This window comes from Carassius gibelio, chromosome A20, assembly GCF_023724105.1.
Source record: "Carassius gibelio isolate Cgi1373 ecotype wild population from Czech Republic chromosome A20, carGib1.2-hapl.c, whole genome shotgun sequence".
Lineage (NCBI taxonomy): Eukaryota > Metazoa > Chordata > Actinopteri > Cypriniformes > Cyprinidae > Carassius > Carassius gibelio.
Window position 1 is genome coordinate 2,756,508 of NC_068390.1, and position 21,386 is coordinate 2,777,893.

At 37.5% G+C, this 21,386-nt stretch overlaps 7 non-coding genes across 7 annotated transcripts; all 7 read left to right on the forward strand.

Moving 5' to 3' along the window:
* The first annotated feature begins 6,809 nt into the window (after window positions 1-6,809).
* Window positions 6,810-7,020, forward strand: LOC127939105 (small nucleolar RNA U3). Its single transcript, XR_008148904.1, has one exon. It is a non-coding gene; the product is annotated as a small nucleolar RNA U3 (small nucleolar RNA).
* A 1,937-nt stretch (window positions 7,021-8,957) lies between these two features.
* LOC127939117 (small nucleolar RNA U3) lies at window positions 8,958-9,168 on the forward strand. Its single transcript, XR_008148916.1, has one exon. It is a non-coding gene; the product is annotated as a small nucleolar RNA U3 (small nucleolar RNA).
* A 1,943-nt stretch (window positions 9,169-11,111) lies between these two features.
* Window positions 11,112-11,322, forward strand: LOC127939098 (small nucleolar RNA U3). Its single transcript, XR_008148897.1, has one exon. It is a non-coding gene; the product is annotated as a small nucleolar RNA U3 (small nucleolar RNA).
* A 1,937-nt stretch (window positions 11,323-13,259) lies between these two features.
* LOC127939119 (small nucleolar RNA U3) lies at window positions 13,260-13,470 on the forward strand. The gene has a single exon (XR_008148918.1). It is a non-coding gene; the product is annotated as a small nucleolar RNA U3 (small nucleolar RNA).
* Window positions 13,471-15,401: 1,931 nt separating this feature from the next.
* On the forward strand, window positions 15,402-15,612 carry LOC127939107 (small nucleolar RNA U3). Its single transcript, XR_008148906.1, has one exon. It is a non-coding gene; the product is annotated as a small nucleolar RNA U3 (small nucleolar RNA).
* Window positions 15,613-17,556: 1,944 nt separating this feature from the next.
* LOC127939111 (small nucleolar RNA U3) lies at window positions 17,557-17,767 on the forward strand. Its single transcript, XR_008148910.1, has one exon. It is a non-coding gene; the product is annotated as a small nucleolar RNA U3 (small nucleolar RNA).
* Window positions 17,768-19,711: 1,944 nt separating this feature from the next.
* On the forward strand, window positions 19,712-19,922 carry LOC127939110 (small nucleolar RNA U3). The gene has a single exon (XR_008148909.1). It is a non-coding gene; the product is annotated as a small nucleolar RNA U3 (small nucleolar RNA).
* The last annotated feature ends 1,464 nt before the right edge of the window (window positions 19,923-21,386 follow it).

Genomic DNA, 21,386 nt, shown 5'->3' on the forward strand with positions numbered 1-21,386 from the left:
GATAATTAAGTGACTAATTAAATGATGATTGTGCATTAGCGATGTATATCTGCTGTTAACAATCAACATCACTGAAGAAATTAGAAGCACGAACTATAACTGACGTCAGCCACAGCCTTGACTGGAATCAACTGAAAAAAAAAAAAAAAAAAAGCACTTGGGGCCCCTTGTGGTAAGCACATGCGGGGCCCATAGCAGTTTGGTCATTTGGGGCCCTATGAGGATTTTCTGATTTTTTTTAATAATATATGTGTGTGTTAAGTGTATATTTATTATGTATATATAAATATACACGCATGTATTTAAGAAAAAATTTAATATTTTTATATTAAATACATTTATATATATATATATATATATAAATGTTAAAATATGTAAACAAAAACATTTAGTTTGGATGCGATTAATTGTTTCACAGCAGTAATAGCCATTAATTGTATATATTTTTTCAAATTATATACATTTTTGTTTACATGATATATGTATGTGTAGTGTGTATTTTAAATATACATATATAAATTCACACACATAAAGTATATATTTTATATATTTTTACTGTAGGCCTATATATTTACGTTTTTATATTTACATTCTTATATTTTATATATAAATATATTTTATACATAAACATAAAATATTTTTCTTAAATATATACATGCATGTGTTTGTATTTATATCCATTTACATGTAGTTGTTTAGCAGATGCTTTTATCCAAAGCGACTCACAAATGAGGACAATGGAAGCAATCAAATCTAACAAAACAGCAATGGTATATAAGTGCTATGACAAGTCTCAGTTAGCTTACATGCAGTACAAGGTTTTTTTGTTTTTGTTTATTTATTTTGTATTATATAATAAAAAGAAAATGGGTAGAATAGAGCAAGCTAGTGTTAGAGGCCTTTTTGCTTTTGTTAATTGTATAATAAATAAAAATAACAGATAGAATGCAAAAATAATAGAACACTTAGTTTTATTTATTTGAGAAAACAAGTAAGTAAATTAATAGAGTTTAAGTCTAAATGGGTCACTTTTTTAAAGAATAGAATTAGATTAGTGAGTGCTAAAGTTAGAGAGCCAAATAAAGATGGAAGAGATGGGATTTAACACGATTCTTGAAGATGGCTAAGGACTCAGCTGCTCGGATTGAGATGGGGAGGTCATTCAACCAGGAGGGAACATTTAATTTATAAGTCCGTAAAAGTGACTTTGTGCTTATTTGAGGTGAACAATCAAGCGACGTTCACTTGCAGGATGCAAGCTTCTAGAGGGCACATAAGTCTGAAGTAATGAATTTAGGTAAATGGGTGCAAAGCCAGTGTTGGATTTTTATGCAAACATCAATGCCTTGAATTTTATGTGAGCAGCAATTTGTAGCCAGTGCAAATTGATAAACATATATACATAATAAATATACACAGTACAAACATATATTATGTTATATATATATTGATTGGAAACGTGACTATTTTTAATGGTTTTGAAAGAAGTTTCTTCTGCTCATCAAGCCTGCATTTATTTGATCAAAAATACAGAAAAAAATGTATTATCGTGATATATTATTACAATTTAAAATAATTGTTTTTAAATTTATTTTACTTTAAATAATAATTTATTTCTGTGATGCAAAGCTGAATTTTTAGGATCATTATCACATGATCCTTTAGAAATCATTCTAATATGATGATTCATTATCAAAGTTGGAAACAGTTCTGCTGCTTAATATTTTTTCAGAACATGTGATACTTTTTTAAGGATACTTTGAATAAAAAAATTAAATAAAAAAAAAGCTATGTTTTTAAAAATATTAATATTTTGTGATAACAATATACACTACTGGTCAGTAATTTGGGGTCAGTAATTTTTTTTCTTTCTTTTTTATTAATAAATCAATACTTTTATTCAGCAAGGATGCGTTAAATTGATAAAAAGTGATAGTAAAGAAAATATATTATTTGATTTTTTTTTTTTTTTTTTGAATAAATGGAGTTCTTTTTAACCTTTTATTTATCAAATATATTAGACAGCAGAACTGTTTCCAACACTCATAATAAATCAGAATATTAGAATGATTTCTAAATGATCATGTGATCGACTGATGTTACTTTTGTCTGTTTTCTTAATTGCAGAATATTTATCATGTGCATCCAGTCCTTCGTGCTGCCTTTGCTGTAAACTGGTTTAAAGGGACAGAAGTGAGAGACTTATTTACCCTCATTTGATAAAACTGTTTTGAAAAAAAATTATTTTACATTTAGAAATTTCTAGAATATCTGTTTCGGGTTTTTTGTTAGTGTAAAAACTTTTCCAAAATAAAAAAGTAAGTAAGTGAAATTTTCACTTATTTTTCACAAGATCTTGAAGTGTTCCTGTAGCTCAGTGGTAGAACATTGCATTAGCAAGTTTGGGGGGTTCGATTCCCCGCGAACACATGATAGGTGAAAAGTGTTAGCCTGAATGCACTGTAAGTTGCTTTGGATAAAAGTGTCTGCTAAATGCATTAATTTAATATTATTTAATTAAATTTTACTCAATAAAATGTACTTATTATTATATTATTAGATTTACTTAATTTCCAAATGTGTTACATTTACTTGAAAAATGCTTGTGAAAAACTTGCCAAATAAAAATTAAGTAAATTTACTTATTACTTTTTTCAGTGCATGTGACACTGAAGGCTGGAGTAATGATGCTGAAAATTCAGCTTTGCATCACAGGAATAAATTATTATTTTTTAAAGTATATTCAAAGAGAAAACTATTATTTTAAGTTGTAATAATATTTCACAATATTACTTTTTTTTCTGTATTTTTGATCAAATAAATGCAGGCTTGATGAGCAGAAGAAACTTCTTTCACAAACATTAAAAATAGTAATGTTTCCAAACGTTTGGTCTGTACTGTATATATATATATATATATATATATATATATATATATATATATATATATATATATATATAATTCTTTAAACTAACATTTTTTACGTCCATTGCGGTGTTAATTAGGTTTAATTTCCTTTTCTGTCTTGTTGTTGTTTTAATTAACGTTACTCAACAGTGAGCAGTAATGTTAGGCCTAACTTACATAGTCTAATGGAGTCACGTTAAGTCTGTATAATGTCTCTTATAAAGTTCTAAATACCAACATAAACGAAGATTAATATAGCATAATACAATACCTCGGCTACAGACGCTTATCAAATCTCTGTATCTTTAATGTATGGCTGTTCATAACTGATAGATTTCGGTAAACTCCACGCTGACAGGTAACGTTACGTTATGACTGCTTCGCAAACAATATACATTCGCTTAAAGATTATTACAAAGATACAGTCATTTTTCTGTCATGTTAATGTTACTGAAAAAAATAGATTATAAATATCTTTAGGGAGAGTTGTGCATCTCACACATGAGCTGCATGAGCACAGAGAGAGAGAGAGAGAGAGAGAGAGAGAGAGTAGCGTAGCCTACTCTATGTATCCATAAAGATGATGACACTGTCAGATGTAATCAGACATCAAAAGTTTAGAAGTCAATTATGAAAATGTATAGTGAATGTAACAATATAGCCTAGAAAATGTTAAGGTTATTTGTGTAATTATGTTTTCTCTTGACTGTATAGTTAATTTGTACCCAGCAGGTACAGGATGTAGACTGTGGATTTTGGTTGAAAATAAAAATTGGGTTGACGTCTAAATCCAACGACTGTTTGACGTCAAGCTCTAATGTTGGTCAGATGCTGAATTTTTGCTGGAATAACCCCCCCTCCCCCCTCCCCCCCCCCCAAATAAAAAAACAGTGAAATGCATGGCAGTACACATATAACCAGCTTCACTTATTACTAACCAGTTTTACTTTATTTCTGTTTTACGTCTACAGAAGTTCTCTTTGAGAATTAACAGAGGTTTAGATGTTGATGTTTTATTTGAACACGTTTGATCATCATTATTGTGATCAGTGTTTGCTTTAGTTTATTTATTCATTTATTTGTTTATTTGTCAGGTACAATGCAAAAGAGACACATTGTAATAGGTTACAATAACTTGAACCAATGTGTTGCATATAGGGTTTCTAGTTGAAGCTAATTTGCAACCCCTGTCCCTGGTTAGGCTACATACATCACCATTATCCAAAGAACAAAAACAAACACCAGAAACAACAAAAACATAACAATATATACATATATCTGTATGTGTGTGCGCGTGTATCTATCTCTCTATCCGTATGTATATGTCCATTTATAATTGTGTCTGCACAGTGACATAATCAGTGATCACAGATTTGGTTTTGTTTCAGACAGTGTTTCACCTTTTCATTAAATGGTTTCAGATTGGTTAGTGCGACACTCCCTCCATTTCGCTTGTTAATATATCTGCTGCTACACAAGGGGTTATAGCTGACATAAATAATTGTGTCATCAGAATACATCTGACATTCTGAATTTTTACAACATGATGGTAAGTCGTTTATGTATAAGCTAAAGAGCAGAGGCCCCAAAATCGAGCCTTGTGGAATTCCCACTGTAGATTGTCGGGGAGTTGAATATTCTGCATTGATTTTTACACACTGCTCTCTTGACTCGAGATAGAATGTAAACCAGCCAGTTGCTTGCTCAGAAGTTGGGTAGTTTGATTCTTGGCTTAGTAAGTTTGTGGTTCCTGTAGTGTTTACCGAAACACATATTTTTTTTATAAAAGTGGCCATAAATGAAGATAAGGTGATATCGTTTTCATCATCATGAAGAAAAATGATTGAGAAAAGTTATTTTTCTTGTCTTTGACCCAAAGTGGTTATTTTTAATTAGCAAACAATATTCAAGAAACAATACTTTCTTCCCTCAGATCAAAAATTCCAAACTTTTATTTTTAAATACATTTTGGACGAGAAGTCTTTAGAGACACATAGACATCAATAATCGGTATATGAATCTCAACAATGGTGATATGCTTCATGCAGCAATGAATGCTGGGAACCACCATGGTATAAAACACATGGCTCGCTGCATGAAGCATATCACCATTGTTGAGATTCATGTGCTGATTGTTTATATCTGTGTGTGTGTCAGCATAGGTTAAGTTTTTTGAGCTCATGTTTGTTAAAAGATTTTAACTGATTTTTATAATACTGCTGGATCTCATGTGGCAGAAACACTGGGTTTGTAATATGAATGTATCATTGGAACAACATAATTGTTAGATAAAAAAAAAAAGCATAAATGAACCAGTGTACTTCATGGTGATTATAAAACCATCAACAGATAACAACCATCAGTTAATAACATATTACACTAGCTTTCTTTGAAGCTGCAAATGTGTTTAACAAACACACTGTCACAGCGGCCAAAAAAAAGACAAAATATATAATAAGACTTAAGAGCCCAACTAATGAAAATACAAATCACTGGTATGGTGACACACATTACAGTTAAACCTCTGTTAATTCTCAATAAAAAAAATTGTAGATGTCTAGCAGAAATAAAGTCAATCTGGTTAGTAATAAGATAAGCTGGTAATGCTGTTTGTGGAGTTGTTTAATTCTCCTCAGCTGAGATCTTGAGAGGTTTAATGTCTTATTTTATCTTCAGTTGATTTCAGCCAAGTTTTTGGCTGAAGTCAGTTGTAGTTCTTGTGTTTCTGCTCTTCTGTTTTTTTTTCCTTCAGTGATTCTGCTTGTTAACAGGCTTATTAAGGCTGAAATTACTTCATATTTAATATACACAGACTTTGTGGCTCAGATAAGTTCCAGTTCTAGTTAATTTCTTTACTCTGGCTGACATGTGGCATTGCTACGGCCTGCTTGCGGCTCAATTGTGGCAAACAGGAGAGGTCTGCTCAAGTGCCATCATTCCACGCTGCATGTGGGTCAGATCATCTTTCCACGGGTGTAAGATGTGGGCCGGATCTGGGCCAACACAATGTTGCTATGTGGGACAATACCACGGAAGCAGATGACAATCTAACTTTGTTGCAGCATGGATCAACCTCCTGGGTCGTCTGGCCAGAGAAGAACTGGCCCACCGACTGAGCCTGGTTTCTCCCACAGCTTGGTCTCCATTCTGTCACCGATGGAGTTTTGGTTCCTTGCCGCTGCCGCCTCTCACTCGCTTAGCTGGGGAAACTTATTTCCAGCGATATCATCGACTTGATTTCACAGATACTATTTAAACCGAACTGAGCTGAACGAAGACATCGTGTAATTCAATGATGAACTGCCTTTAAACTGAAAACTGAATGTCTACTTTTGTCCTTTTTCATTGACACACTATTTTCCTATTTGGATACTGAGAAGCTGCTTTGACCAAATCTGTACTGTTAAAAGCGCTATATACAATGAGGTGACTTGACTGAACCAATTGCCTGGTAAAAGGGTTCGCTGTTTCGCAGAGGTCCAAAGGGCCACACTCTGTTGAAGTGTGCTGGTCAGAGTGGTTTAATTGCAACAAGAAATCAGCTCAAACTTTTCTTAAAACACCTTTTGCAAACCAGTGGTGAATGTTTTGTTAAAAGTGTAATCTATTGAATGCAATTAACAAATCGTACAATACCATTAATTATCAAGTGTCTGTATAATATATATTTCTAATCGATACAGAGCTTGATTCATGAGGCCAATAAGAGACTATTAATTACAACACCTTTTTGAAAGTTCAAATATGTCATTGAAACGCAGACAAAATTAGTCAATTTATCCGAGATCAGGTAAAACCCATATGGACACTGGTTCATGTGTTTATAGAAATCAACTACGCAAACCATCAGAGAGGAGGCGGTGCTTCAGAATGGAATTCCGTTTGAGTTGAGATATGAAGTTAAGACTATATTTTCAGGGATCATTTCTATAGTTTTTTACTTGGAAATGTGTTTCGAAAGTGTTTGTCTCCCAACCCACGATGATGAGCTGTGATGCTCCTTTCTGAGAGTGAATTGAGGATGGAACTGTGACTTTGATCACAAGTTCTGTCACCGATGAGCGTTTGTATTGCTCTTGGCAATATGGAAGAAAGGAGTATGATCTGAGTGGTTTTGATGTGATGTGGTTTTGGAGGATTTTTGAAAGAGGTGTATTTTCTATGGAGTCCGTGTAGAATAAGTCAGATATAGCTTTTTTGGGAAGACGTAGTAGAGTGTTCTGTTTGAAACATCAAATTTAACAAAACAAATCATGAACGGTGTTGTTCTTCCACTTGGGGTTGGCCAACTTACATTATGAAAGTGGTGACGAGAGAACAAACTTTTTTCCGCAATTTTGAATTTGCTGACTATGTTCTCAATGTCAAATGCAGAAATGGTAATTATGAGTTCATGACCTCAAAGTTGGATTATTGTTATGTTTTGTTGTGTGGTTGTTCCACATGCTTAATAACAAAGTACAGTTGGTCCAAAATGCAGAGTTCTCGCTAGAACCTGGATTTATGACCATATCAGCCCGGTTCTGTCAACACAACACTGGCTCTCTATTAAAACAGTGTATAGATTTTAAAAGCCTACTAATTAGTACTTATAAAGCTCTGAATGGTTTAGCACCTCAGTACATGAGCAAACTCTTATTGTATTATAGTCCTCCATGTCCGCTGCACTCTCAAAACTCTGGCTATTTGATAATACCTAGAATATCAAAATCAACCGAGGGAGGCAGACCCTTTTCCTATTTAGCGCCCAAACTCTGGAATAATCTAACACTGTTCAGGAGGCAGGCACACTCTGTCATTTTAAATCTAGATCAAGGAACCATCTCTTTAAGATGGCTTACACATAACATACACATTTCTGTCAGACAAATCCGTTAAATGACTGTTAGGCTGCAGTAAATAGGTAGACCGGAACTGGGAACACTTCCAATAATACACAATGTACTTGTTACATCATAAGAAGAATGGCATCTACGCTAATATTAGTCTGTTTCTTTCTTATTCCCAGGTAACCGTAGCCACCAGATCTAGTACGTATCCAGCTCAGATTGTGGATCAGCACCTAGAGACGACCTCTCCAGTTCTGAATTTCAGGGGGGACCAGGAAAACTAGATGAGCCCCAGGGACAGATCCCCAGTGAAGACCTTGTCTCCTAGATGGCCATTGGGACAAGACTACGGAACCAGATGACAATCTAACTTTGTTGCAGCATGGATCAACCTCCTGGGTCGTCTGGCCAGAGAAGAACTGGCCCACCGACTGAGCCTGGTTTCTCCCACAGCTTGGTCTCCATTCTGTCACCGATGGAGTTTTGGTTACTTGCCGCTGCCGCCTCTCACTCGCTTAGCTGGGGAAACTTATTTCCAGCGATATCATCGACTTGATTTCACAGATACTATTTAAACTGAACTGAGCTGAATGAAGACATTGTGTAATTCAATGATGAACTGCCTTTAAACTGAAAACTGAATGTCTACTGTTGTCCTTTTTCATTGACACACTATTTTCCTATTTGGATACTGAGAAGCTGCTTTGACCAAATCTGTACTGTTAAAAGCGCTATATACAATGAGGTGACTTGACTGAACCAATTGCCTGGTAAAAGGGTTCGCTGTTTCGCAGAGCTCCAAAGGGCCACACTCTGTTGAAGTGTGCTGGTCAGAGTTGTTTAATTGCAACAAGAAATCATCTCAAACTTTTCTTAAAACACCTTTTGCAAACCAGTGGTGAATGTTTTGTTAAAAGTGTAATCTATTGAATGCAATTAACAAATCGTACAATACCATTAATTATCAAGTGTCTGTATAATGTATATTTCTAATCGATACAGAGCTTGATTCATGAGGCCAATAAGAGACTATTAATTACAACACCTTTTTGAAAGTTCAAATATGTCATTGAAACGCGGACAAAATTAGTCAATTTATCCGAGATCAGGTAAAACCCATATGGACACTGGTTCATGTGTTTATAGAAATCAACTACGCAAACCATCAGAGAGGAGGCGGTGCTTCAGAATGGAATTCCGTTTGAGTTGAGATATGAAGTTATGACTATATTTTCAGGGATCATTTCTATAGTTTTTTACTTGGAAATGTGTTTTGAAAGTGTTTGTCTTCCAAACCACGATGATGAGCTGTAATGCTCCTTTCTGAGAGTGAATTGAGGATGGAACTTTTACTTTGATCACAAGTTCTATCACCGATGAGCATTCGTATTGCCCTTGGCAATATTGAAGAAAGGAGTATGATCTGAGTGGTTTTGATGTGATGTGGTTTTGGAGGATTTTTGAAAGAGATGTATTTTCTATGGAGTCCATGTTGAATAAGTCAGATTTAGCTTTTTTGGGAAGACGTAGTAGAGTGTTCTGTTTGAAATATCAAATTTAACAAAACAAATCATGAACGGTGTTGTTCTTCCACTTGGGGTCGGCCAACTTACATTATGAAAGTGGTGACGAGAGAACAAACTTTTTTCCGCAATTTTGAATTGCTGACTATGTTCTCAATGTCAAATGCGGAAATGGTAATTATGAGTATATGACCTCAAAGTTGGATTATTGTTATGTTTTGTTGTGTGGTTGTTCTACATGCTTAATAACAAAGTCCAGTTGGTCCAAAATGCAGCAGCAAGAGTTCTCACTAGAACCAGGATTTATGACCATATCAGCCCGGTTCTGTCAACACAACACTGGCTCCCTATTAAAACAGTGTATAGATTTTAAAAGCCTACTAATTAGTACTTATAAAGCTCTGAATGGTTTAGCACCTCAGTACATGAGCAAACTCTTATTGTATTATAGTCCTCCACGTCCGCTGCACTCTCAAAACTCTGGCTATTTGATAATACCTAGAATATCAAAATCAACCGAGGAAGGCAGACCCTTTTCCTATTTAGCGCCCAAACTCTGGAATAATCTAACACTGTTCAGGAGGCAGGCACACTCTGTCATTTTAAATCTAGATCAAGGAACCATCTCTTTAAGATGGCTTACACATAACATACACATTTCTGTCAGACAAATCCGTTAAATGACTGTTAGGCTGCAGTAAATAGGTAGACCGGAACTGGGAACACTTCCAATAACACACAATGTACTTGTTACATCATAAGAAGAATGGCATCTACGCTAATATTAGTCTGTTTCTTTCTTATTCCCAGGTAACCGTAGCCACCAGATCCAGTACGTATCCAGCTCAGATTGTGGATCAGCACCTAGAGACGACCTCTCCAGTTCTGAATTTCAGGGGGGACCAGGAAAACTAGATGAGCCCCAGAGACAGATCCCCAGTGAAGACCTTGTCTCCTAGATGGCCATTGGGACAAGACTACGGAACCAGATGACAATCAAACTTTGTTGCAGCATGGATCAACCTCCTGGGTCGTCTGGCCAGAGAAGAACTGGCCCACCGACTGAGCCTGGTTTCTCCCACAGCTTGGTTTCCATTCTGTCACCGATGGAGTTTTGGTTCCTTGCCGCTGCCGCCTCTCACTCACTTAGCTGGGGAAACTTATTTCCAGCGATATCATCGACTTGATTTCACAGATACTATTTAAACCGAACTGAGCTGAACGAAGACATCGTGTAATTCAATGATGAACTGCCTTTAAACTGAAAACTGAATGTCTACTGTTGTCCTTTTTCATTGACACACTATTTTCCTATTTGGATACTGAGAAGCTGCTTTGACCAAATCTGTACTGTTAAAAGCGCTATATACAATGAGGTGACTTGACTGAACCATTTGCCTGGTAAAAGGGTTCGCTGTTTCGCAGACCTCCAAAGGGCCACACTCTGTTGAAGTGTGCCAGTCAGAGTGGTTTAATTGCAACAAGAAATCAGCTCAAACTTTTCTTAAAACACCTTTTGCAAACCAGTGGTGAATGTTTTGTTAAAAGTGTAATCTATTGAATGCAATTAACAAATCGTACAATACCATTAATTATCAAGTGTCTGTATAATATATATTTCTAATCTATACAGAGCTTGATTCATGAGGCCATTAAGAGACTATTAATTACAACACCTTTTTGAAAGTTCAAATATGTCATTGAAACCCGGACAAAATTAGTCAATTTATCAGAGATCAGGTAAAACCCATATGGACACTGGTTCATGTGTTTATAGAAATCAACTACGCAAACCATCAGAGAGGAGGCGGTGCTTCAGAATGGAATTCCGTTTGAGTTGAGATATGAAGTTAAGACTATATTTTCAGGGATCATTTCTATAGTTTTTTACTTGGAAATGTGTTTCGAAAGTGTTTGTTTCCCAACCCACGATGATGAGCTGTAATGCTCCTTTCTGAGAGTGAATTGAGGATGGAACTGTGACTTTGATCACAAGTTCTGTCACCGATGAGCGTTCGTATTGCACTTGGCAATATTGAAGAAAGGAGTATGATCTGAGTGGTTTTGATGTGATGTGGTTTTGGAGGATTTTTGAAAGAGGTGTATTTTCTATGGAGTCCATGTTGAATAAGTCAGATTTAGCTTTTTTGGGAAGACGTAGTAGAGTGTTCTGTTTGAAACATCAAACTTAACAAAACAAATCATGAACGGTGTTGTTCTTCCACTTGGGGTCGGCCAACTTACATTATGAAAGTGGTGACGAGAGAACAAACTTTTTTCCGCAATTTTGAATTTGCTGACTATGTTCTCAATGTCAAATGCAGAAATGGTAATTATGAGTTCATGACCTCAAAGTTGGATTATTGTTATGTTTTGTTGTGTGGTTGTTCTACATGCTTAATAACAAAGTCCAGTTGGTCCAAAATGCAGAGTTCTCGCTAGAACCTGGATTTATGACCATATCAGCCCGGTTCTGTCAACACAACACTGGCTCCCTATTAAAACAGTGTATAGATTTTAAAAGCCTACTAATTAGTACTTATAAAGTTCTGAATGGTTTAGCACCTCAGTACATGAGCAAACTCTTATTGTATTATAGTCCTCCACGTCCGCTGCACTCTCAAAACTCTGGCTATTTGATAATACCTAGAATATCAAAATCAACCGAGGGAGGCAGACCCTTTTCCTATTTAGCGCCCAAACTCTGGAATAATCTAACACTGTTCAGGAGGCAGGCACACTCTGTCATTTTAAATCTAGATCAAGGAACCATCTCTTTAAGATGGCTTACACATAACATACACATTTCTGTCAGACAAATCCGTTAAATGACTGTTAGGCTGCAGTAAATAGGTAGACCGGAACTGGGAACACTTCCAATAACACACAATGTACTTGTTACATCATAAGAAGAATGGCATCTACGCTAATATTAGTCTGTTTCTTTCTTATTCCCAGGTAACCGTAGCCACCAGATCTAGTACGTATCCAGCTCAGATTGTGGATCAGCACCTAGAGACGACCTCTCCAGTTCTGAATTTCAGGGGGGACCAGGAAAACTAGATGAGCCCCAGAGACAGATCCCCAGTGAAGACCTTGTCTCCTAGATGGCCATTGGGACAAGACTACGGAACCAGATGACAATCTAACTTTGTTGCAGCATGGATCAACCTCCTGGGTCATCTGGCCAGAGAAGAACTGGCCCACCGACTGAGCCTGGTTTCTCCCACAGCTTGGTCTCCATTCTGTCACCGATGGAGTTTTGGTTCCTTGCCGCTGCCGCCTCTCACTCGCTTAGCTGGGGAAACTTATTTCCAGCGATATCATTGACTTGATTTCACAGATACTATTTAAACCGAACTGAGCTGAACGAAGACATCGTGTAATTCAATGATGAACTGCCTTTAAACTGAAAACTGAATGTCTACTGTTGTCCTTTTTCATTGACACACTATTTTCCTATTTGGATACTGAGAAGCTGCTTTGACCAAATCTGTACTGTTAAAAGCGCTATATACAATGAGGTGACTTGACTGAACCAATTGCCTGGTAAAAGGGTTCGCTGTTTCGCAGACCTCCAAAGGGCCACACTCTGTTGAAGTGTGCTGGTCAGAGTGGTTTAATTGCAACAAGAAATCAGCTCAAACTTTTCTTAAAACACCTTTTGCAAACCAGTGGTGAATGTTTTGTTAAAAGTGTAATCTATTGAATGCAATTAACAAATCGTACAATACCATTAATTATCAAGTGTCTGTATAATATATATTTCTAATCTATACAGAGCTTGATTCATGAGGCCATTAAGAGACTATTAATTACAACACCTTTTTGAAAGTTCAAATATGTCATTGAAACGCGGACAAAATTAGTCAATTTATCCGAGATCAGGTAAAACCCATATGGACACTGGTTCATGTGTTTATAGAAATCAACTACGCAAACCATCAGAGAGGAGGCGGTGCTTCAGAATGGAATTCCGTTTGAGTTGAGATATGAAGTTAAGACTATATTTTCAGGGATCATTTCTATAGTTTTTTATTTGGAAATGTGTTTCGAAAGTGTTTGTTTCCCAACGCACGATGATGAGCTGTAATGCTCCTTTCTGAGAGTGAATTGAGGATGGAACTGTGACTTTGATCACAAGTTCGGTCACCGATGAGCGTTCGTATTGCCCTTGGCAATATTGAAGAAAGGAGTATGATCTGAGTGGTTTTGATGTGATGTGGTTTTGGAGGATTTTTGAAAGAGGTGTATTTTCTATGGAGTCCATGTTGAATAAGTCAGATTTAGTTTTTTTGGGAAGACGTAGTAGAGTGTTCTGTTTGAAACATCAAATTTAACAAAACAAATCATGAACGGTGTTCTTCCACTTGGGGTCTGCCAACTTACATTATGAAAGTGGTGACGAGAGAACAAACTTTTTTCCGCAATTTTGAATTTGCTGACTATGTTCTCAATGTCAAATGCAGAAATGGTAATTATGAGTTCATGACCTCAAAGTTGGATTATTGTTATGTTTTGTTGTGTGGTTGTTCTACATGCTTAATAACAAAGTCCAGTTGCAGCAGCAAGAGTTCTCACTAGAACCAGGATTTATGACCATATCAGCCCGGTTCTGTCAACACAACACTGGCTCCCTATTAAAACAGTGTATAGATTTTAAAAGCCTACTAATTAGTACTTATAAAGCTCTGAATGGTTTAGCACCTCAGTACATGAGCAAACTCTTATTGTATTATAGTCCTCCACGTCCGCTGCACTCTCAAAACTCTGGCTATTTGATAATACCTAGAATATCAAAATCAACCGAGGGAGGCAGACCCTTTTCCTATTTAGCGCCCAAACTCTGGAATAATCTAACACTGTTCAGGAGGCAGGCACACTCTGTCATTTTAAATCTAGATCAAGGAACCATCTCTTTAAGATGGCTTACACATAACATACACATTTCTGTCAGACAAATCCGTTAAATGACTGTTAGGCTGCAGTAAATAGGTAGACCGGAACTGGGAACACTTCCAATAACACACAATGTACTTGTTACATCATAAGAAGAATGGCATCTACGCTAATATTAGTCTGTTTCTTTCTTATTCCCAGGTAACCGTAGCCACCAGATCTAGTACGTATCCAGCTCAGATTGTGGATCAGCACCTAGAGACGACCTCTCCAGTTCTGAATTTCAGGGGGGACCAGGAAAACTAGATGAGCCCCAGAGACAGATCCCCAGTGAAGACCTTGTCTCCTAGATGGCCATTGGGACAAGACTACGGAACCAGATGACAATCTAACTTTGTTGCAGCATGGATCAACCTCCTGGGTCGTCTGGCCAGAGAAGAACTGGCCCACCGACTGAGCCTGGTTTCTCCCACAGCTTGGTCTCCATTCTGTCACCGATGGAGTTTTGGTTCCTTGCCGCTGCCGCCTCTCACTCGCTTAGCTGGGGAAACTTATTTCCAGCGATATCATCGACTTGATTTCACAGATACTATTTAAACCGAACTGAGCTGAACGAAGACATCGTGTAATTCAATGATGAACTGCCTTTAAACTGAAAACTGAATGTCTACTGTTGTCGTTTTTCATTGACACACTATTTTCCTATTTGGATACTGAGAAGCTGCTTTGACCAAATCTGTACTGTTAAAAGCGCTATATACAATGAGGTGACTTGACTGAACCAATTGCCTGGTAAAAGGGTTCGCTGTTTCGCAGACCTCCAAAGGGCCACACTCTGTTGAAGTGTGCTGGTCAGAGTGGTTTAATTGCAACAAGAAATCAGCTCAAACTTTTCTTAAAACACCTTTTGCAAACCAGTGGTGAATGTTTTGTTAAAAGTGTAATCTATTGAATGCAATTAACAAATCATACAATACCATTAATTATCAAGTGTCTGTATAATATATATTTCTAATCTATACAGAGCTTGATTCATGAGGCCATTAAGAGACTATTAATTACAACACCTTTTTGAAAGTTCAAATATGTCATTGAAACGCGGACAAAATTAGTCAATTTATCCGAGATCAGGTAAAACCCATATGGACACTGGTTCATGTGTTTATAGAAATCAACTACGCAAACCATCAGAGAGGAGGCGGTGCTTCAGAATGGAATTCCGTTTGAGTTGAGATATGAAGTTAAGACTATATTTTCAGGGATCATTTCTATAGTTTTTTACTTGGAAATGTGTTTCGAAAGTGTTTGTTTCCCAAACCACGATGATGAGCTGTAATGCTCCTTTCTGAGGGTGAATTGAGGATGGAACTGTGACTTTGATCACAAGTTCTGTCACCGATGAGCGTTCGTATTGCCCTTGGTAATATTGAAGAAAAGAGTATGATCTGAGTGGTTTTGATGTGATGTGGTTTTGGAGGATTTTTGAAAGAGGTGTATTTTCTATGGAGTCCATGTTGAATAAGTCAGATTTAGCTTTTTTGGGAAGACGTAGTAGAGTGTTCTGTTTGAAACATCAAATTTAACAAAACAAATCATGAACGGTGTTGTTCTTCCACTTGGGGTCGGCCAACTTACATTATGAAAGTGGTGACGAGAGAACAAACTTTTTTCTGCAATTTTGAATTTGCTGACTATGTTCTCAATGTCAAATGCAGAAATGGTAATTATGAGTTCATGACCTCAAAGTTGGATTATTGTTATGTTTTGTTGTGTGGTTGTTCTACATGCTTAATAACAAAGTCCAGTTGGTCCAAAATGCAGCAGCAAGAGTTCTCACTAGAACCAGGATTTATGACCATATCAGCCCGGTTCTGTCAACACAACACTGGCTCCCTATTAAAACAGTGTATAGATTTTAAAAGCCTACTAATTAGTACTTATAAAGCTTTGAATGGTTTAGCACCTCAGTACATGAGCAAACTCTTATTGTATTATAGTCCTCCACGTCCGCTGCACTCTCAAAACTCTGGCTATTTGATAATACCTAGAATATCAAAATCAACCGAGGGAGGCAGACCCTTTTCCTATTTAGCGCCCAAACTCTGGAATAATCTAACACTGTTCAGGAGGCAGGCACACTCTGTCATTTTAAATCTAGATCAAGGAACCATCTCTTTAAGATGGCTTTCACATAACATACACATTTCTGTCAGACAAATCCGTTAAATGACTGTTAGGCTGCAGTAAATAGGTAGACCGGAACTGGGAACACTTCCAATAACACACAATGTACTTGTTACATCATAAGAAGAATGGCATCTACGCTAATATTAGTCTGTTTCTTTCTTATTCCCAGGTTACCGTAGCCACCAGATCCAGTACGTATCCAGCTCAGATTGTGGATCAGCACCTAGAGACGACCTCTCCAGTTCTGATTTTCAGGGGGGACCAGGAAAACTAGATGAGCCCCAGAGACAGATCCCCAGTGAAGACCTTGTCTCCTAGATGGCCATTGGGACAAGACTACGGAACCAGATGACAATCTAACTTTGTTGCAGCATGGATCAACCTCCTGGGTCGTCTGGCCAGAGAAGAACTGGCCCACCGACTGAGCCTGGTTTCTCCCACAGCTTGGTCTCCATTCTGTCACCGATGGAGTTTTGGATCCTTGCCGCAGCCGCCTCTCACTCGCTTAGCTGGGGAAACTTATTTCCAGCGATATCATCGACTTGATTTCACAGATACTATTTAAACCGAACTGAGCTGAACGAAGACATCGTGTAATTCAATGATGAACTGCCTTTAAACTGAAAACTGAATGTCTACTGTTGTCCTTTTTCATTGACACACTATTTTCCTATTTGGATACTGAGAAGCTGCTTTGACCAAATCTGTACTGTTAAAAGCGCTATATACAATGAGGTGACTTGACTGAACCAATTGCCTGGTAAAAGGGTTCGCTGTTTCGCAGACCTCCAAAGGGCCACACTCTGTTGAAGTGTGCTGGTCAGAGTGGTTTAATTGCAACAAGAAATCAGCTCAAACTTTTCTTAAAACACCTTTTGCAAACCAGTGGTGAATGTTTTGTTAAAAGTGTAATCTATTGAATGCAATTAACAAATCATAAAATACCATTAATTATCAAGTGTCTGTATAATATACATTTCTAATCTATACAGAGCTTGATTCATGAGGCCATTAAGAGACTATTAATTACAACACCTTTTTGAAAGTTCAAATATGTCATTGAAACGCGGACAAAATTAGTAAATTTATCCGAGATCAGGTAAAACCCATATGGACACTGGTTCATGTGTTTATAGAAATCAACTACGCAAACCATCAGAGAGGAGGCGGTGCTTCAGAATGGAATTCCGTTTGAGTTGACATATGAAGTTAAGACTATATTTTCAGGGATCATTTCTATAGTTTTTTACTTGGAAATGTGTTTTGAAAGTGTTTGTTTCCCAACCCACGATGATGAGCTGTGATGCTCCTTTTTGAGAGTGAATTGAGGATGGAACTGTGACTTTGATCACAAGTTCTGCCACCGATGAGCGTTTGTATTGCTCTTGGCAATATTGAAGAAAGGAGTATGATCTGAGTGGTTTTGATGTGATGTGGTTTTGGAGGATTTTTGAAAGAGGTGTATTTTCTATGGAGTCCATGTTGAATAAGTCAGATTTAGCTTTTATGGGAAGACATGGTAGAGTGTTCTGTTTGAAACATCAAATTTAACAAAACAAATCATGAACTGTGTTGTTCTTCCACTTGGGGTCGGCCAACTTACATTATGAAAGTGGTGACGAGAGAACAAACTTTTTTCCGCAATTTTGAATTTGCTGACTATGTTCTCAATGTCAAATGCAGAAATGGTAATTATGAGTTCATGACCTCAAAGTTGGATTATTGTTATGTTTTGTTGTGTGGTTGTTCTACATGCTTAATAACAAAGTCCAGTTGGTCCAAAATGCAGCAGCAAGAGTTCTCACTAGAACCAGGATTTATGACCATATCAGCCCGGTTCTGTCAACACAACACTGGCTCCCTATTAAAACAGTGTATAGATTTTAAAAGCCTACTAATTAGTACTTATAAAGCTCTGAATGGTTTAAAACCTCAGTACATGAGCAAACTCTTATTGTATTATAGTCCTCCACGTCCGCTGCACTCTCAAAACTCTGGCTATTTGATAATACCTAGAATATCAAAATCAACCGAGGGAGGCAGACCCTTTTCCTATTTAGCGCCCAAACTCTGGAATAATCTAACACTGTTCAGGAGGCAGGCACACTCTGTCATTTTAAATCTAGTTCAAGGAACCATCTCTTTAAGATGGCTTACACATAACATACACATTTCTGTCAGACAAATCCGTTAAATGACTGTTAGGCTGCAGTAAATAGGTAGACCGGAACTGGGAACACTTCCAATAACACACAATGTACTTGTTACATCATAAGAAGAATGGCATCTACGCTAATATTAGTCTGTTTCTTTCTTATTCCCAGGTAACCGTAGCCACCAGATCCAGTACGTATCCAGCTCAGATTGTGGATCAGCACCTAGAGACGACCTCTCCAGTTCTGAATTTCAGGGGGGACCAGGAAAACTAGATGAGCCCCAGAGACAGATCCCCAGTGAAGACCTTGTCTCCTAGATGGCCATTGGGACAAGACTACGGAACCAGATGACAATCAAACTTTGTTGCAGCATGGATCAACCTCCTGGGTCGTCTGGCCAGAGAAGAACTGGCCCACCGACTGAGCCTGGTTTCTCCCACAGCTTGGTTTCCATTCTGTCACCGATGGAGTTTTGGTTCCTTGCCGCTGCCGCCTCTCACTCACTTAGCTGGGGAAACTCATTTCCAGCGATATCATCGACTTGATTTCACAGATACTATTTAAACCGAACTGAGCTGAACGAAGACATCGTGTAATTCAATGATGAACTGCCTTTAAACTGAAAACTGAATGTCTACTGTTGTCCTTTTTCATTGACACACTATTTTCCTATTTGGATACTGAGAAGCTGCTTTGACCAAATCTGTACTGTTAAAAGCGCTATATACAATGAGGTGACTTGACTGAACCAATTGCCTGGTAAAAGGGTTCGCTGTTTCGCAGACCTCCAAAGGGCCACACTCTGTTGAAGTGTGCTGGTCAGAGTGGTTTAATTGCAACAAGAAATCAGCTCAAACTTTTCTTAAAACACCTTTTGCAAACCAGTGGTGAATGTTTTGTTAAAAGTGTAATCTATTGAATGCAATTAACAAATCGTACAATACCATTAATTATCAAGTGTCTGTATAATATATATTTCTAATCTATACAGAGCTTGATTCATGAGGCCATTAAGAGACTATTAATTACAACACCTTTTTGAAAGTTCAAATATGTCATTGAAACGCGGACAAAATTAGTCAATTTATCCGAGATCAGGTAAAACCCATATGGACACTGGTTCATGTGTTTATAGAAATCAACTACGCAAACCATCAGAGAGGAGGCGGTGCTTCAGAATGGAATTCCGTTTGAGTTGAGATATGAAGTTAAGACTATATTTTCAGGGATCATTTCTATAGTTTTTTACTTTGAAATGTGTTTCGAAAGTGTTTGTTTCCCAACCCACGATGATGAGCTGTGATGCTCCTTTCTGAGAGTGAATTGAGGATGGAACTGTGACTTTGATCACAAGTTCTGTGACCGATGAGCGTTCGTATTGCCCTTGGCAATATTGAAGAAAGGAGTATGATCTGAGTGGTTTTGATGTGATGTGGTTTTGGAGGATTTTTGAAAGAGGTGTATTTTCTATGGAGTCCATGTTGAATAAGTCAGATTTAGCTTTTTTGGGAAGACGTAGTAGAGTGTTCTGTTTGAAACATCAAATTTTACAAAACAAATCATGAACGGTGTTGTTCTTCCACTTGGGGTCGGCCAACTTACATTATGAAAGTGGTGACGAGAGAACAAACTTTTTTCCGCAATTTTGAATTTGCTGACTATGTTCTCAATGTCAAATGCAGAAATGGTAATTATGAGTTCATGACTTCAAAGTTGGATTATTGTTATGTTTTGTTGTGTGGTTGTTCTACATGCTTAATAACAAAGTCCAGTTGGTCCAAAATGCAGCAGCAAGAGTTCTCACTAGAACCAGGATTTATGACCATATCAGCCCGGTTCTGTCAACACAACACTGGCTCCCTATTAAAACAGTGTATAGATTTTAAAAGCCTACTAATTAGTACTTATAAAGCTCTGAATGGTTTAGCACCTCAGTACATGAGCAAACTCTTATTGTATTATAGTCCTCCACGTCCGCTGCACTCTCAAAACTCTGGCTATTTGATAATACCTAGAATATCAAAATCAACCGAGGGAGGCAGACCCTTTTCCAATTTAGCGCCCAAACTCTGGAATAATCTAACACTGTTCAGGAGGCAGGCACACTCTGTCATTTTAAATCTAGATCAAGGAACCATCTCTTTAAGATGGCTTACACATAACATACACATTTATGTCAGACAAATCCGTTAAATGACTGTTAGGCTGCAGTAAATAGGTAGACCAGAACTGGGAACACTTCCAATAACACACAATGTACTTGTTACATCATAAGAAGAATGGCATCTATGCTAATATTAGTCTGTTTCTTTCTTATTCCCAGGTTACCGTAGCCACCAGATCCAGTACGTATCCAGCTCAGATTGTGGATCAGCACCTAGAGACGACCTCTCCAGTTCTGAATTTCAGGGGGGACCAGGAAAACTAGATGAGCCCCAGAGACAGATCCCCAGTGAAGACCTTGTCTCCTAGATGGCCATTGGGACAAGACTACGGAACCAGATGACAATCTAACTTTGTTGCAGCATGGATCAACCTCCTGGGTCGTCTGGCCAGAGAAGAACTGGCCCACTGACTGAGCCTGGTTTCTCCCACAGCTTGGTCTCCATTCTGTCACCGATGGAGTTTTGGTTCCTTGCCGCTGCCGCCTCTCACTCACTTAGCTGGGGAAACTTATTTCCAGCGATATCATCGACTTGATTTCACAGATACTATTTAAACCGAACTGAGCTGAATGAAGACATCGTGTAATTCAATGATGAACTGCCTTTAAACTGAAAACTGAATGTCTACTGTTGTCCTTTTTCATTGACACACTATTTTCCTATTTGGATACTAAGAAGCTGCTTTGACCAAATCTGTACTGTTAAAAGCGCTATATACAA